The sequence below is a fragment of the Otolemur garnettii genome, unplaced genomic scaffold (genome assembly GCF_000181295.1).
Source record: "Otolemur garnettii isolate 467f Iridium unplaced genomic scaffold, OtoGar3 scaffold00063, whole genome shotgun sequence".
Lineage (NCBI taxonomy): Eukaryota > Metazoa > Chordata > Mammalia > Primates > Galagidae > Otolemur > Otolemur garnettii.
Window position 1 is genome coordinate 2,779,822 of NW_003852458.1, and position 17,376 is coordinate 2,797,197.

Consider the following 17,376-nt stretch of genomic DNA (forward strand, 5'->3'; position numbering starts at 1 on the left):
GCATCTTCCACAGGACTCCCTTTAAATGTCCTCACTGAATATGTGCTTAAAGGTTCAAGATTTTGAGCAACTTCTCCACCCAAGTGACATCAGGGGTAGGGGTAACTAGTAGAAAACAACGTGGCCTTTTCCCTTTAAGATACCACATCTGAGGGGCCTTACTCTGACCCCCAAGTGGAAGTGGGTCCATGTTCTCTGCATCTTCCACAGGACTCCCTTTAAATGTCCTCACTGAATATGTGCTTAAAGGTTCAAGATTTTGAGCAACTTCTCCACCCAAGTGACATCAGGGGTAGGGGTAACTAGTAGAAAACAACGTGGCCTTTTCCCTTTAAGATACCACATCTGAGGGGCCTTACTCTGACCCCCAAGTAGACCCTGGGGCATCCTTTCAAGGTATGATGCTAGCAATGGCCGGTCAGAGTGAACGTCCCCTGACTTGTCTTCTCTGGGAGAGATACTATAATTGCTCCTCTTAAGCAGCTTATACAGGGTAGCAAGATGTGGGCTCTACTGGGGGTACAATTCTGTTTACTCCTTCATATAAGAAATGCTTATTAAGGAACCCTATATGCCAGACACTGAACTAGCTGCTGTGGATCCAAAGGCAGGTAAAATGCAAAGCCTGCCCTCAGAAGGAGCCTTACCCACAATCAGCAGGTGCCACTGGTGTCATAAAATAAGGATATCCAGGGTCTGGGGGTGCCTAAGGGAGGTGGTGGGAGTCACACAAGAGAGCCAGGAAAGGCTTCCTCTGTGGCAAGGTGCACAGGTTCTGGAAATATGGAGGCAATGGTGGCTTTGCTTTTGAATTTCTCCAAATTCCTGCCTCCCCTCCAAGAAAACAGACAAATGAAGAAAACCAAACAAAAAACCCACAGAAAAGAAACTATCCCAAGCCCCAAAAGAAGAGTGGTGGGGACAAACAGCTGAGAGCATCAGAAACATCACCGGAGACAGGACATAAGCCCTGTTAATGAGAAACTTAGGTTTAGAAAGTCAGTTACATACGTGTGTGTACACAACCTATAGGGAGAAACGCCAGAGGGAAGAGGCCAAAGGTGAGCATTCAAGTTCACTCCCCCTGTGTGCTGTGGAGTGTGGGACACACTGGCCTGCACCATTCTAGTTGGGGACTATGTCTTAGGAAGTCATCAACAAACAGCACCAAGAAACACTCAGCCACGTTTCCGGTCTCCAGTGGCAACCCGAGAGCACAGAGCCTCCAACTCCCGGGAGGTGGGTGAGGAATGAGGCAGCGTAGGGGCGGAAGGTAGCAGCCTCATCATGCCGCTGACTGGCTGGACACCCTTTATCAGATGTCTATAACCTCTCAACACCTTAATTTTACTTTTAATTTTCTCATTAAAAATGAAGACGGATTTAAACACATATTCATGGGGCTACGGTAAGGACTAAACGGAATAGGTATGAGGGTGAATAGAAGTCTTTTCCTACTAAACACTGCTCCAAAATATTCCTTATTTCCACTTACAGCCCATGGTAGAGTGGGTTATTCCAGCATACTCCCCTATCCTCGCGTGAGGGGGGGGGTTCCCTGCCTTAGGACTTTGGGCTCATCCATGGGACTTCTTTCGTGGAAGGGACTGGGCAGATTGGGCACAAACTATGTTGACACGGTGGTGCTTCCTTCTGTCCTTCTGCCACTGCTGTGGGAAGAGCCCCCCACCCCGGCTTCGCCTTAGAAAGAACAAGTGGGAGCAGCCCTGAGCCTGCCCTGCACGAGGAGCCGCCCCCAGCCAGCTCCCAGCCGCCCCGCAGATGCATGAGCACACGCAGACTGGCCCACAGCCTGTTACTTTCCTCCTCAGACTTAGAGTCCTGGGCAAGTGCCAGCACTCTAGACATCATTTTGATAGCCTATTTGCAATGTAATTCACAAGTAAAAAGAAGAATGTTGTGGCCAAAAGGAGGAACTGACCTAGTAAGGCCTAAGGGGTGCGCAAGGAGTAGCATCAGAATCACTAAGCAATTTCAAATTACACACGCCAGACCTCCCCATCACGCAACTCCATCCGCTCCTGTGGACAATACCAGGCTAAGAGTAGGGAGGGGAGGGGACAGAGCACAGTGCATAGTGCTCCAATAAGTTAGGAAAACCAGGGGCTGTAGAATAGAAAAACATCCAGAAGTCAATGAGAATCAGCACAGCAAAGATACAGCCTGCGCTCATTGCAGGCCACGGCCCCTCACCACACGCACGCATCAGACTGTGCTGCTGTGCTCCCGAGAGCAGGTGTCAGGAGTCCGTGATACACTGGAAAATACCTCCATCTGCTCAGTGTGATGTTAGGTGGGCACTAGTTAGTTTACATTTAAATTTTGAGATTGGCCCAGCAAGCAATAAGTGTGATACACAGCCCCAGGGTGCTCAGCTCACTTTCTTCCAAGAAGAGCCACGGTCCAGCAGGGGCTCCCACAGATACTTTTATCATCTGGATCAACATCAACAATCCATAATCCAGCTTATGAATTATACAACGGGCTTAAAAATGTATCAGTGAAAGCAGAGTTATAAATGAGCATGAGAATTATGCTCATTCAATGTCACTGAGGAAATTAAAGATGTTCAAGATGCACAAACTGCTGAGACAGTTCAGCCACACATCATGAGGACAGAGCATAAGGACCAGCAAGACAGGACACCTATATCAGGTACCTGAGACTTACTCCTCAATCAGGTCCACACCCAACAACTGAGGAGATTAGGAGGGCCACTGATCGCACAGCACCTGCCTTGTGTGTGACGGTGTCTGAATCCACCTTGTAGGCCGAGCGCACAGTGAGGTCTACCAGGAGGCCCAGGAGGGTTCTGTCAAGCTAACAGAACAGACCTGAGTGCTGTTTTGTGCTTGTCTTGCCACTGAATGTTTATCTAGCACACGTATGTGTGACGATAAAAAGAGGTCATGATAGGTAGACTACAGAAGGTGGAGGGGGAGCCTTCTATTTGAAAAAAAAAAGGCTTTATAAAGAATTAAATTACAGAGCACTTAAAAATAAAATTAAGTACAATTATGTTTAATTAGAATCTGTCACTAAGTAATAAATAAGTACAAGTGTTTATAATGAGATACGTCTTTCCAATTTCAAATAAGATGAATAATAGTGAAAGAATTCATGCTTTCGAGTTATTTAATCCTAGTTCTTCCACTGACTGGCTATAAATCTGTCATAAACTTCAGCTCGCTTGTTTGCAGTAGAGGTCGCACATACCTCAAAGGAGTGTTGTAAATTCTTAACGCGACGACAAAGAAATGCATTGTGCATTTTCAGTGCATTAGGTCCCTCTCTCCCCTCTCCCCAGCACACAGATGACACTGAAAAAGCAAGAATTGCATTCTGTCTGTACACAAAAATGGGATCTATGGAAGCACAGCCTGAGGGAGGGAAAGACCATGCATGGCGGCCACCCAATTCAGTGCTGCTTCAATATTGCTGCAAGGAAGGGAGTGATGTGGCCGGTCATAGCAGAAAGTGGTTGTAATATTTTAATATCCTTGCATGGAAAACTAGAAACATCAGCAACCTCATTTCAAACTGTTCAGTGAAATTTGACTCAAGGAATCTCAGCTCTGGTACAGTGATGAAACTGACACTCAAACCTCCCTTCTCCCTGGTCCCTGTCAAGTGCATATTCTGGGCTCAGATGGACCATTTCCATGTACAAAAAACATCTCATGGAGGCAAAAACAGAAAGGACTTTTTATCTTGTAACTATTTTTAAAGAAACTCTAAATTTAGGCCCGGCGCCTGTAGCTCAGCAGCTAGGGTGCTGGCCACATACACTGGAGCTGGCGGGTTTGAATCTAGCCCGGGCCTGCCAAACGACAACTGAAAAAAAAAAAAAAAATTAGCTGGGCATTGTGGCAGGCACATGTAATCCCAGCTACTTGGAAGGCTGAGGCAAGAGAATCATTTAAGCCCCAGGTTTGAGGTTGCTGTGATCTGTGACGCCACAGCACTCGGCACTCTACCCAGGGCAACCCAGTGAGACTGTCTCAAAAAAAAGAAAAAGAAAGCAACTCTAAATTTAGATTCTAGATCCTGTGAATGTGTTGGTAGCTATAGAATTTACAGAAGAAAATGTTTATACTTCTTTTTTAAAAAATACCCTCATGTTACAGATTTCCAACTTATCCTATTATCTAGGTTAAACTCCTATAGAAAGAAGCACCATTGGGGTGATCTTGGGAAAATCACATCTACATAGTTTCAGTGCTTCCCTTTAGAGGGCTGGAGCTGATGGGGGCTTTGTGACTATAGTGGAACGAATGCTGGCTGGAATTTTGGGAATCTCAGTACAACTCTGAGCTCTGTATGTGAACTTCCACTGTCACTTAAAATGGCCTCTCCTCGATAATTCCTCTGCGTCCCCAATCTCAATAACCACTAAAAGAACACCTGATCCAAATTGTGCCTAATATTTCTGCCACCACAAATATTGCATAAGAATAAACTGGTTAAAAATAGGCACAAACTTCTTGTCATCTACTAAATCTGAAAAATCATTGCTCACAATGGCTCTCTTTAAATCCCACACAATTTTCTATTTGACCTTGACCTAGTAGGTATGTAATGATCTTTTATTCGATATAAGTAATTTACTGTCCATTCTTGAAGTGGTTCCATATTTCTGGGTGAATTCATCATGCCATCTTTTATGACTACATTTGATTTAAAACCAAAGAATTAAGAATCAATCCAATTGGTAACAATAACGATTAAATCAGCAGCACATACCAGATTTTTATTTAGGGCTTATGGTGTATTAGCCTCTGTAATAGGAATTTTATATCCATTATCTCCATCCATTCTCACAGGCACCCAGTGAATCAGGTTCTACTATTCCCCCATTTTTCAGATGAAGAAAATAGATTGCAGGAGAGTTGGGTGGTTTGACTAAGGTCACACAGCTAGTAAGCGATGACAAGCAAAGCTGAAGCTAAGTCCATCTGAACCTGGAGCCACGTAACTGCCTTCCTCTGAGCACTCAGGAATTGTGGCTGCTTCCTTATGAGCAAACAGAAGAAATGTCCATGGATAGTCACTTCTTTTCTCTGAAGCTTAGTTTTCTTATCTATAAAATGACTATTTCAGGCAGAGACAGAAACAAAAAGTAGTGAGTATGAAGGCCGGAAGGCAGGAGGGAAGGTAGAACCTTGGAGGAGAAAAAAGTCAAATATGGATGCAAAAGGAAAAAGAAAAGAATGATTGGAGACACACAAAGGGGCAAAGAAAAAAAGGGCATTATGAGTTGTGTGAAGGAGTTCAGACTACCCTGAGGGCATGGAAAAGCATGGATGGGTTTTAACTGGGGAATAACACCCATGCGTACATATGTATGTGTATATATCCAGATATACACACACATAAATGGACGGCAGGGATTAGAGTACAGGTGGGAGAAATCCAGCATTTCCACTCACCGTGGGACAGCTGCACAGAGATGATGGCAACAGGATGGGTGACTGTGACAGTCAAGAGGAAGAAAAATATATAATCAACAGGATACAGTGATTCACCAGGTGAGGGAGCAGATGGAGGACGGTGTCAGGAGGATGTGCAGGACTTTGGCTTGTGCCACTGGGTGATGATGGTGCCCTTTACTGAGACGAGGACACTGACACAGAGAAAGCGGATTAGCAGGACAAATGAATTCAGATTTGGACGATTTGAGGTTGCCATGCCTATATGACATCCAGGTAGAGATTAGAAGTAAGGACTTGGAGCTCACGACCAAGATTTGGGGCAAAAATAGAAATATATGGGTTATTTCATAGAGGTAGAAATGGGAGAATAAGAGATAGAAAGGGAGGCATAAAAATGAAATAAAAGATATGGGACTAAGCTCTAAGCTCCTAGAAAGAGTGCCAAGAGGAGGAAGACAGAGATGATGTGATCTGAGCATTGGGGGGAAATTAAGAGTTAGAAAAGGAATGGAAGAGCTTTAAGGAGAAAGACAGGGTGAACAGAGACCGATGCTATCAAGGGTGCAATAGACTAGACTCTGAAGTGTGTCCACTGAATTCAACAATCCAGAACCCACTGTGTTGGTAGCAGGTGTGGAAGGCAGATCACCCCTGGCTGGTGAGGGTTGGAATGCAGACAGAGACATAAACATGGGCATCACTACACACGCAGGAAGGTTCTTGACAAAAGACAGAAGACAGGTGATGGAGGAAGTTGTCTCTCAGGTGATTAGAATGTGTTTAAATGTCCACAGGATGCTAAGTGAAGATGCAGGACAGAAAGACCAGAATGGAGCCTTCGAAGTTCTCAGGGCAGAAATGACCCTGAGCATCCCAAGCTCAAGGGGAGGGTGCCTTAGGCAGGAGGGAGGATTCCTCTTCAGGTACAACCAGAACGGATTTGAAAACTGTGTGTCTTTATATAGAACCGTGTGGTTTTCTGCAACAGCTGTGAGGAGCAGAGCCTGGGAAAAGTTATTTCCAGTGGCAGAGATGCCTGAGGTGTAAAAGCTCTGTTGGCAGTGGTTCTCAAACTTGGCTAAGACTTGGACTCCCATGGAAGCTTTTAAAAAGCCTGATCTCAGTTATACCCCATACCAATTAAATCAGTACCCCTGCAGTAAGATACAGACATAGTAATTAAAAAAACAAAACAAAAAAGCAAGAGATTTTAATGTGCAGTTCAGAAGCCATTTATCTAGAAATATATGCTTTAATATTTATTATTAAGAAGGGATTACATAAGGTAATAACCAAAAAGAACTTTAGAGAGCCTTCATTTTTGTCTTTTGTAAATCAACAGTATACCAACAAACTTATAAAGAAAATAGAATAGAAAATATCAGAAATTGATTGTACATAGAAAGAGTGTTTTTCTTCTTGCAAGTCAGGGCCAGAAAACTTTGAAAACCACAGATGTAGGTAAACTCCTTTCACAGATGAAAAAAATTAGGCTGTGATTTTAATTCGGGTGGTCAGAGCAAGTCTCATTGAGAAGATGATGTCTAGAAAGATTTAAAAAGAGGGGATCATCACACAGGTATCTGAGGAAAGTGGTCCCCCCCAAAACAGGGAACAGGAAAAGCAAAGCAAAGTCCCTTTGGGGAGAATTGTGGGCTGGGCTCAAGGAACAAGGAGGCCAGAGGGCGGGAGGAGAAAGGATGCAAGAAAAACAGAAGAAATTGGCCACACGCTTGGGGCCCCGTAAGCTGCCTTAAGGACTTTGGCTTTTACTCTAAGAGGGATGGCTTCACAGGAGGAGGCTGTGAAGCAGCTTGTGTTTTGAGTGGACATCTGGCTGCAGTGCTGAGGACAGGCTGTGGAGGAAGAGGGTAGAAGCTGAGAGACCACTTAGAAGACTCTGGCAGTTACCCAGGGGAGCAAACAAGGTGGCCTGAACAGAAGGTTCCTGTGGAGGAGAGAGTGACTGAAGTCTAGATCTGTGCTGAAGGCAGAGCCAACTGGATTTGCAGGTGAATTCAGAGATCAGAGGAAGACAGAGCCAAGTCAGAAATGGCTCAGAGGATGGGGAAGCCACGAGCATGAAGCTCTGTGAGAAGCAATTCTGAGCTGTGCAAGTTTTGGTAGAAGGATTCAGAGTTCAACGTAGTTTCTTTAGCTCAAGTGAACATCCAGACAAATGCACAGGTCTTCAGTGGACAGCTCAATGAACTTGTACACGAAGAACATGTCAGGGCACTCACTACCAAGATCAAAACAGAATATAGTAGAACTGATCAGCATAAGCAGGTGGTCAACATAAGGAGTTTCCATTGAGCACATGTGGTACGTGACCAGACTGCGAATAGTAGGTCAACCTCAGGAGGTGGTCAATGTAAGAAGGTGGTCAACTATCACGAGATAGATATGATGTCCTATACCCTCCCATGGGTCCTCCTTATCACTATCTGCAAATTCATCACTGATTTTCCACCATGAAAGTAACAGGTAACATGATTCTATGGAAAGGCTATGAGCACCCAGGTCTGATCTCTGGTCTGGAGTGCTGAGATTACAATAAACAAAGTGGATAAAGTGTAGGCGAGTGGGAGGAGTTAGTAAGAGTGGATAGAAGCATTCTTCTTAGTAAAGTATCATAAGAATGGGGGGAAAGGTATCCAATGTACTAATAGTATTATGAAACCAATTTATAAACACTTACACATTCATACGAATGATAAAACACAAAGATAGTTCGGAAAGAAAGAGGGGAGAGAAGGGGGAGGGGAGGGGGAGAGGAAGGGGGAGTGGAAGGAGAGTATTTGGTGGTATCCCACCTAATGTACACAATGCAAAGGGCCCATGTCAAAACAACTAAGAGTATATTATAAATGTCCTACCACAAAAATAAGTGAGGTGAGGGTTATGTTAAGTAGTTGATTTAAGCATTCCACAGTGTATATCAAATCAGCACATTGTACCCCATAAATGTATATAGTTAGGATTTAATAAAAATCATGTTTTTAAAAAAGAGTGGAAAGGAGCACAGGCCAGTGGAAATGATAGTATGAGGGGAGCGCAGAGCATCCTCTGGTGAGGATGAAGGACTGAACAGCAATTCCTCCAGCAGAGTAAGTAGCTACAGGAATCAGGTATCACTTAGGTACCTACCTCTACATCTTTGCCTCAGATACCTGTACCTCATGGTCTCTGCCAATACTGAAGCTTTTCCAAGTATTCTCTACTTCCTAAGGCTTTCAGATGGGAAGTGAACTCCTACCTCCCTCGATAAGTATATAGTTTTCAGGGCTTCTTCTCCAGGGCTTAGGAGTCAAGAGAAACAAAGAGCCACTCACAGCATCTGTTGTGTTAGCCAACTCAAGCTGTATTCTTAAAACATATTAACTAGACTTTGGCAGAAAACAGCTGCCTGGAGGACAAAAGGAAAGATTCCATTCTGTCATTGCAGAAAGGCAAGCCATACATAGCAAGTTCAAAGCATGTGATACAATGTTGAACAAACGAGCCAGAAACCGGAGTCTGGAAAGTGACAGGTGGTATTCAGCCCATGTCTTAGACAAAGTACTAATTCAAACTTCAGTGGAAACTACCCGGCACTAGGATTCCAAGTAGGTTTAGTTATCAATTCATGCACACCTGCCATTTATCAGTCTGTCAGCCAAGAAATATTTGTGATGCCACAGAACGGGATTCCCTTACCCACCCCTTCCCTCTCTACCCTAAAAACTCAAGGAGCTTAAGTTTTCACTTTTTCTATTAAACGTCCTGAAAGAAGTTCATTAAATTTGTATTACAGAAAATATCAAACATTACAAAACTACGATGGTATAGCGAATCTCCATGTACTTCTCACTCAATTCCAATGATTATCAAGTCTCAGACAATTTCACTTAATCTATACCCACCCCTTCCCCCAGACTGTGTCCTAGATTATTCTGTGGTAAATCTCAGGCATCAGATAACTTCATCAGTCAACATTTCAGTAGGAGTCTCCAAAATCACAGATATTTTAAAATAACAACTGCAGCATTACTTTCACACATGAGTAAATTAACCATCATTCTTTAATTTTATCAGATATTCAATTGTTGTTCAAATATCCCTGATTGTCTCATTATTTTTTTTTAAATACATGGCTTTCTTTCTACCTTGCTTTTCTCATTTAACATTATATCATGGAAATCTTTCCATAACAGTGCATAGAGATATTTTAAAGAACTTTTTAATGTAAATTAAGCACTGAGGCTTTCTCATGCAAAAAGAAATGTTTTAGTAAGAATTTTTAAAAATTATTTTTATTTTTACTTATTATAGGTACATAACAGTTGTATATCGTTATATGGTACATGTGATGTTTTGATACAGGCATACAACGTGAATAAATGAAATCAAGGTCATTGGGGTATCCATCACCTCAGGCATTTATCATTTCTTTGTGTTAGGAACATTCCAGTTCTACTCTTTGAGTTATTTTAAAGTGTACCCTAACTTGTGGTTAACTATAGTCATTATAGTTTCCACTGAAGTTTGAGTTAGTGCTTTCTCTAAGACATGGGCTGAATACCACCTGTCACTTTCCAGACTGGGTTTTCTGGCTTGTTTGTTCAACATTGTATCACATGCTTTGAACTTGCTATGTGTGGCTTGCCTTTCTGCAATGACAGAATGGAATTGCGACGCTACCTTTGTTGTGGAGCAAATACCGCTCATTCCATCTCTGGTTTTGCTCCCATTAACATCCCTACCTTATCATCCCCTTCCCTGTTATATGGGTTTACTTGTCTTTTTTAAGAAATGAATTTTATTGTATATAGCTGAGCTTAACAACATAGCGTTATGAAACGCATATAGATAATAAAATGATTCTATAGTGAAGTAGATGAATGTCTACCACCTCACAACGACAAGTGTCACATTTTGTGACAAGTGAAGCTAACATCTTATTTAACAAATATCTCTAACGCAATACAATTTTGTTAACTTTAGTCCTTTTGGTCAGTAGGCCTCTAAACTCCTATTTTATATGTAATTATATATTTTATGTATAATATAGTTTTATTTATAAATATACATGTATAACTCTAAACTCCTATTTCATATATAATTTTTATATGTGCTATTTTATATCCTTTGATCTACATATATCCACTTCCTGTCCATATTGACCACAGTTTCATTGTCTGTCTCTGTGTATTTGAGCTTTTTTTTAAACATTCCACATGTAAACAAGATCAAGCAATTATTTTTCTTTCTCTATCTGCCTTATTTCCCTTAGCATAATGTCTTCCAGGTATATCTATGTGTAGCAAATAGAATCTCCATCTTTTTAAAAACCTAATAATATTCTATTGTGTATATAAAACAATTTTCTTCATCCATTGGGTTGCTGATGGACATTTTTTCATAATGGCTGGGTCATTCTACACTCCCCCCAATAGCATACGAGGGTTCCCTTTTCTCCACACTCTCCAATGTTTACCTCTTGACGTTTTCATAAAAACCATCCTTACAGGTGGGAAGTAATATCTCATAGTGATATTAATCTGAATTTTCCTGATGATTAGTGATGATAAATGTTTTTACATATAGCTATTAGTCATTTGCATGCCTTTTGTTCAAGTCCTTTGCCTATTTTTTAACCAAGTTGTTTGTTTTTCTGAGTTGTAAAATTTCTTCATACATTTTGGATATTAACATCTTATCAGATAATGTGGTTTGCAAACATTTTCCCCCAGTCCACAGGTTGCCTTTTGATTTTGTTGATTGTTTCCTTTGCTGTGCAGAAGACTTTCAGTTTGATGTAGTCCCATTTATTCGTTCTTGCTTTTGTAGTCTGAAGTTTTGGTGTGATATTCAATAAATTATGGCTAATGTATGGTTTTAGGTCTTACATTTGTATCTTTTATCCATTTTGAGTTTATTTTTGTGTGTGATGTAAGGTAAAGATCTAATTTCATTCTTTTGCATGTGGAAATCTAGTTTTCCCAGGACCATTTATTGAACAGACTGTTCTTTCCCATTGTGTCTTCTTGGTGCCCTTGTCAAAAATTAGTTGATTTATTTCTAGGCTCTCTATTTTGTTCCATTGGTCTATGTTTCTGTTTTTATGCCCGTACCATACAGTTTTAATTATTCTAGCTTTGCAATATGATTTTAATCGGAATGTATGATGCCTCTAACTTTTTATCTTCTGTATTGTTTTAGCTATTTGACTTTCTTTGTAGTTTCATGCAAATTTTAGTGCTTTTTTTTTTATTTCTGTGAAGAACACCACTGGATTTTTGGTAGGGATTATGTGAAATTTGTGTATTGCTTCCAGTAACATGGGCATTGTAGATGGTCCTCTCAGAAGAATCTTACACATATGTTGCTGGGCATAGTAGGCAGCTATCATTTATTTAGGCATCTCTGGATGTAACTTTGGAAAAATTACTTTATTTCTCTGGATTGCAATTATATCATCTGTAAATAGAGACTGGATTTATAATATAAAATGTTCATTCAAACACTAACATTGTTTGGATTTTTTGATGTTGTTTTCTATCATAAATTGAATCACAAAATTATTTGGAAGTAGTTAAAGTAAAATATCAGCATTTCACTTTTTGCAGGGGGGCCTTCATCATCTTTGGAACCAAGAGCAGTAGATATAAATTAAACATAAAGCAAATTGCTAACAACAATTGAGTTCTTATCGGGTTGAAATATGTTGAAAGCTCCACATGGATTTTCACCCCTAAGAATACTTTATATGTGGCCTATCCTGAACCTCTTAGAGAAAGATTTTATACAGAACTTTTAAAATATGTTGATTAGATCATGAGTGGCATTTGCACAAGTCCTCAGGACAACTGCAAAATAGTTAGTTGGTGAAGGAGATGAACTACTGTTCTGTAGCCAGTACACATGAAGCCAGTTTCAGCTGAAAGAGGAAATTCAGTTTCATTGTGGAGTTAAGTGTCTTTTAATTACTAAACCATGAATTTGGAAAACATATTGCTTTTCACATTTAGCAATGTTATTAATTCCTTTCTTTCATCATCAAATAATCTTCCCAGATACTGAGAATGGCTGTATAATTTTCCACTGTATGAAGATACTCTAATTGTTTGAGTATTTCCCTATAGTTGGGCATTTAGTTTGTTTCCAATTTAAGTTTTCTGTTGTTATAACAAATGCTTCTGTAACCATCCGGGTAGCTGAATTTAAATGGATATTCTGAAAATGAAATCCTAAAAATGGAGTTTTTATACATTAGGTCATACAAATTTTTGTTACTTTGATCTATATTAACAAACTGCCATCTGAATATGCGTGTCATGATCTGTTCCAACCAGCAGTGCATGAGTATGACCTTGCCCCATTCTGTTAGTACTCATTGTCAAGTTTAATATAATTCAAATATAAAAGGCAACATATTTTACTTAACAGTTTAAATAAAAAGGAAATTATTCCCATGACTTAGCTGCTCCAAATAGCATCTTTATCAACTGTGTGAAAGTATTTCCTTCCTTTCTCTAGTTCAGAACTTGTTCTGCAGATCTTAATGACCCAACTCTACCCCTTCAACCTTACTGAAGAGTTTTCAGTATAATAACGTACTTCTGCCAGCCAAGTCACTGGCTACTAAATTCCAGCTCTTCGTTTAGAACTGCTGAATTTTAGATTTGCTGAAATTGTTTACTGTCTGTCTAGACTAAGTAGTTAAACTAACTGTTCCAAACGTGTTTGATCAAGACTTAGTCATCCTCAAGTCATGTTGTTTTATTTTTACAAATGCCCTTTACAATATTATTTATGAAAAATAAGTATTATATTTTTCCTTCACACTTGGCCCTTAGATTAGATTCTATTTGTGGAATCTAAACATATGGTCACAGAATATTCCATCTCCCACAAATACAGAGCTCCAATTTCTCTCCTCCATGGTATGTTGGAGGAAATATACTAAACTTTCACTGCTTTAATTTTTTTTTTTTTTTTGAGACAGAGCTTCAAGCTGTCACCCTGGGTAGAGTGCTGTGGCATCACAGCTCACATCAACCCCCAATTCCTTGGCTCAAGCGATTCTCCTGCCTCTGCCTCCCAAGTAGCTGGGACTACAGGTGCCCACCACAACACCCAGCTATTTTTTTGGTTGCAGCCATCATTGTTGTTTGGCAGGCTCAGGCTGGATTCGAACCCGCCAGTGCAGGTGTATGTGGCTGGTGCCTTAGCCGATTAAGCCACAGGCACCGAGCCAAACTACTTTAATTTTTAATGCCTTAAAAATGAAACACCACATGATGCTCCATATGTTGTCTAACCCTGAATAGTAAATTTACTTCTGAAAGCTCTCTAAGTGGCACACCTTATCCTAGAGGTATATAGTTCCCCACTTGAAGGACCAGAATATGCAAGCACTTCCCTGGGAAGTAGATTTGAGTTCTAGCTTTGGTTGTGTGATCGTATTCACTTTTTCTTCAACTTTTTCTCAAACTGAAAATATTAGGTCATATAAATTTTTGAAAAATTTTACTTTTCCTCAATTGAAAATGAAGGAATTGAGTTATAGTCTCTATTAAGACCTCTGTCATCTTTATGGTCTTCTTCAAAAGTCTCTAAATTCCCAATGAAAAAGGGAATTTTTAGACATCATGTTCTTTTAAATGTATCAGCTACAAAACACTGGAGGGTTGCAGCAAAATTTAAAAGAATTCTCAAATCCTTGTGCACCTATATACTTCCTATGACTTTCCACAAATCAAATATTCTACTATTAACATTATCATGAAGGAGGTCTACAAAATTGGCCAACACGTAAAAGAATTACTTTTCCTATTAAAAAATAAATAAAAGCAAGCCATGGCTCTAAAAAAGAAAAAAAAGATTAAGAAATGTCAGTGCACAGGTATTAAATAAAATCAGGAAAAATACAAAGCCCTCCATCAGACTGCCCATAATATTGACTGCACTATCTATTCTGGCACTTAATTATACTCAATTGAGAGCTTTTCTCCCCATGTGGTAAACTCAATTGGCTTAAGAGCCACCCAGCAACACAAATGACTAACGCATGCTGACTTCTATTCTTTCAAAATTGGTGTATACTCTAGAATTAAAGGTAAGCATGTTCTTCACTCTCACAAAGAATTATGCTTTCTCCCATTTTCATGATACATTGAATACCATGGGTCTACTTTTGGTTGTATCTCTTTTTAATATAACTATCTGTGAAAGCAGCAATATCCCCCAATTGTTCAATTCTTGTTGAATAATTAGAAAATGAGGTATAATATAAAATGTAAAGTTATAAATATAAGGTATCTTGTGTACACAGATGATAAATGGTGACTGCACTATGTTGGTTTCAGTGTCAGAAGAAAGACAGGAAGTGGGGAGGCTGCAGTTTACTGGTGAGGGTTCACCTGGTGAGGAGGGGGAGACTCACCCCCCTTTGGCTTTTGCCTCGCTGGCATGCAAGCCCACTGCTGTGAAATGTTCTGGATATTTTTTGAGAAACACAAACTTCACATTTTTAGGTGGAAACTACTGATACTTTACTTATTGAGTTTGGTTTAAGTATCGGGTAAACCAAATAAAATACATTGTATATCTTTGTGAGTCAGTTTGGAAGAAAGAACCTTGAGATTCCTTTATGAGAAGAATGAGAAGGAATCATCTGCAAGAGGTCTCATCGTAAAACCAAAATATGAGAGTGAATAGAGCATGAAGAAAAATAATTGATAGAAGTTGATGATTTTTACTGTGGTAATCATTATACAATGTATGGATACATCAAATCACCATGTTGTACGCCTTGAATATGTCCAATTTTTATAATAAGCTGTGGGGAGGGGTTTGACATTATTGAAGACTCCTAAGGATATCTTGGTCATGAGCCAACGCACTCACTCAAGAGAACGTTTTCTTGGTACTACTGGGTAATAACAAGTACTAAGATACACTGAGAACTATATTCTAGGGCTTTATAATGTTAATTTCATTTAACCCCAAGGCCACACAGTTTGAACCTGATTTGGGCCTCAAACAGCCTCTACACTACCCTTCCATGAAGCCACTTGCCAGAGGAAGGGAGCAGAATGCAGTGTCCATTGGGTTTGTAGCAGCCCCAGTGAAGGGTTCTGGGCCTCAGCTGCCCTTGGAGATAGGCTCCTTTCTCTGTTGAAAGATCATTTGGTCAGTTCAGTTTACATTTTTGCAAGGTTTAGTGAGGCAATTAGTCAATATAAAATAAAAAACAAGTGAACAATAATGACATAATTATGCCTAAAAATAGATTGCCTCCACTCCAAGTCAGTGTCTTCATCCAGAACAGGGGTGAGACAGGAGGGAGAGGCCCCTGCTGGTTGCCTGAGGAGAAGAGCACAGCTGAGGAAGAATGGCCCTGGGATGGAATTTGTGGCTGAGAGGAGATGTTCACCAGGCCCATTTCCTCTTTGTAGGTACACAAGACAATTGCATCCCCTGCTCTGTGAAGTCACACAGTTCTGTCTAGCCTGGCTCCTAAAGCAGATCCCAGCTCACACCTTGATAGCAACTTTTCAGCATAGTGTTAAGTGAAGGACCCCAACATGGCAAAGCCACAGGAGGAAGGAGCCTGGATTCCTGAGTTACCAGAAGAAGGAAGGCCATTTTGGGAAGGGAAGTCATCTACAAGAGATGCCCACCCAGACTGAGCTATGATGTAAAGAAGAAAGAAAATTTGCGATTAACCACTAAGAGTTGGCTACTGTGTGTTAAAGTGGCTAGCAAGTACATCTTAAGAGAGTTGCCAGGAGCATTAGAGTGGTTTCCTCTATGCCAGTGGTTCTCAACCTTCCCAATGCCACGATGTATTTTCATTGTTACAAAGGAGTTGCAACCCACAGGTTGAGAACCACTACTCTATGCCTAACCAAAGATTCAGTTTGCACAGTCTTTTCTGCTCTTCAAATAATGAAAGAACTTATTATTAAGGGGATCTGAAAGAAGGCTCCACATGACCTGCCAGTAATCCCTGTACATACTTGAAGAGTCACATCACCTACTGAAATTCCAGATAAATCCTCCTGACCACAGGCAAGACAGAATACCTGAAAGAAACCAGTAAGTGGCCAGGAGTTTAGTGATACCTAAGGATATGCTGCAGGCTCAAACTCTTCAGAGAAACTGGGATGAATACATCATTCCACTAGATGAGAGATTGGGCAAACTTTGATGTAAGCCCATGGATACCCAGAGAAAAGAATATCACAGAAGCTCCTGCCAAGAGGAAAGTTTGTACACTCAGGATTTTTGTTTCAGATGCCACACAAATCCAAAAGGAATTTTTAAAAAGTACTACTAGCATAAAATTATTTGATTAAGATGTAGTACTTTAAAATATTTGTATGATCAGAATTGTTCTTGTCTTTGCAAAAAAAAATCAGATAATTCCCCCATGAAGTAATGTATGATTTTTACTTAGCAAATTAGTTGAAGAAGAAGTGATATTACATTATATTATTATGTTATTATAAGAAAAACTCTCTATAAGTGGGAGAGAAAGTACAGTTACTGCAAGCAATTCTTCTCCTATGAGTTTTTACTCCACTCTTAATGTGGAGATCTTGCCAGCAGCATTTTTGTCATGTAGGCCCTCAGTTATGTAACTGGAAGAGAGCAATTTAAAACTGGAATTAAGCTTCATCTGTGCCTACACAAGATCGCCTCTGCAAATTGGATTTAGGAAACTCCAGACCATAACAGATCTCTACCTTGCCACAGATGAATAGGGTGGACTTATCATTTATGTCACTCAGTTGTATGAACTATAGTTAGGAGATTACTTTTTATAAAGGCCCTCATAGAAACAGGAAGATGAAAATACATGATGTTTTCACCTTTGTATTCCTAGGTGATTTGTTGGTAATAAGAGTTAGGGACATTTCCCCCAAGGAAA

The 17,376-nt window shown here is 40.2% G+C and overlaps 1 protein-coding gene across 1 annotated transcript in view; it reads right to left on the minus strand.

The window, feature by feature from the left end:
• The window catches only part of ADAMTS12 (ADAM metallopeptidase with thrombospondin type 1 motif 12), a 315,003-nt gene that overhangs the window by 240,040 nt on the left and 57,587 nt on the right, over window positions 1–17,376 (minus strand). The gene's annotated exons all lie outside the window — the stretch shown is intronic.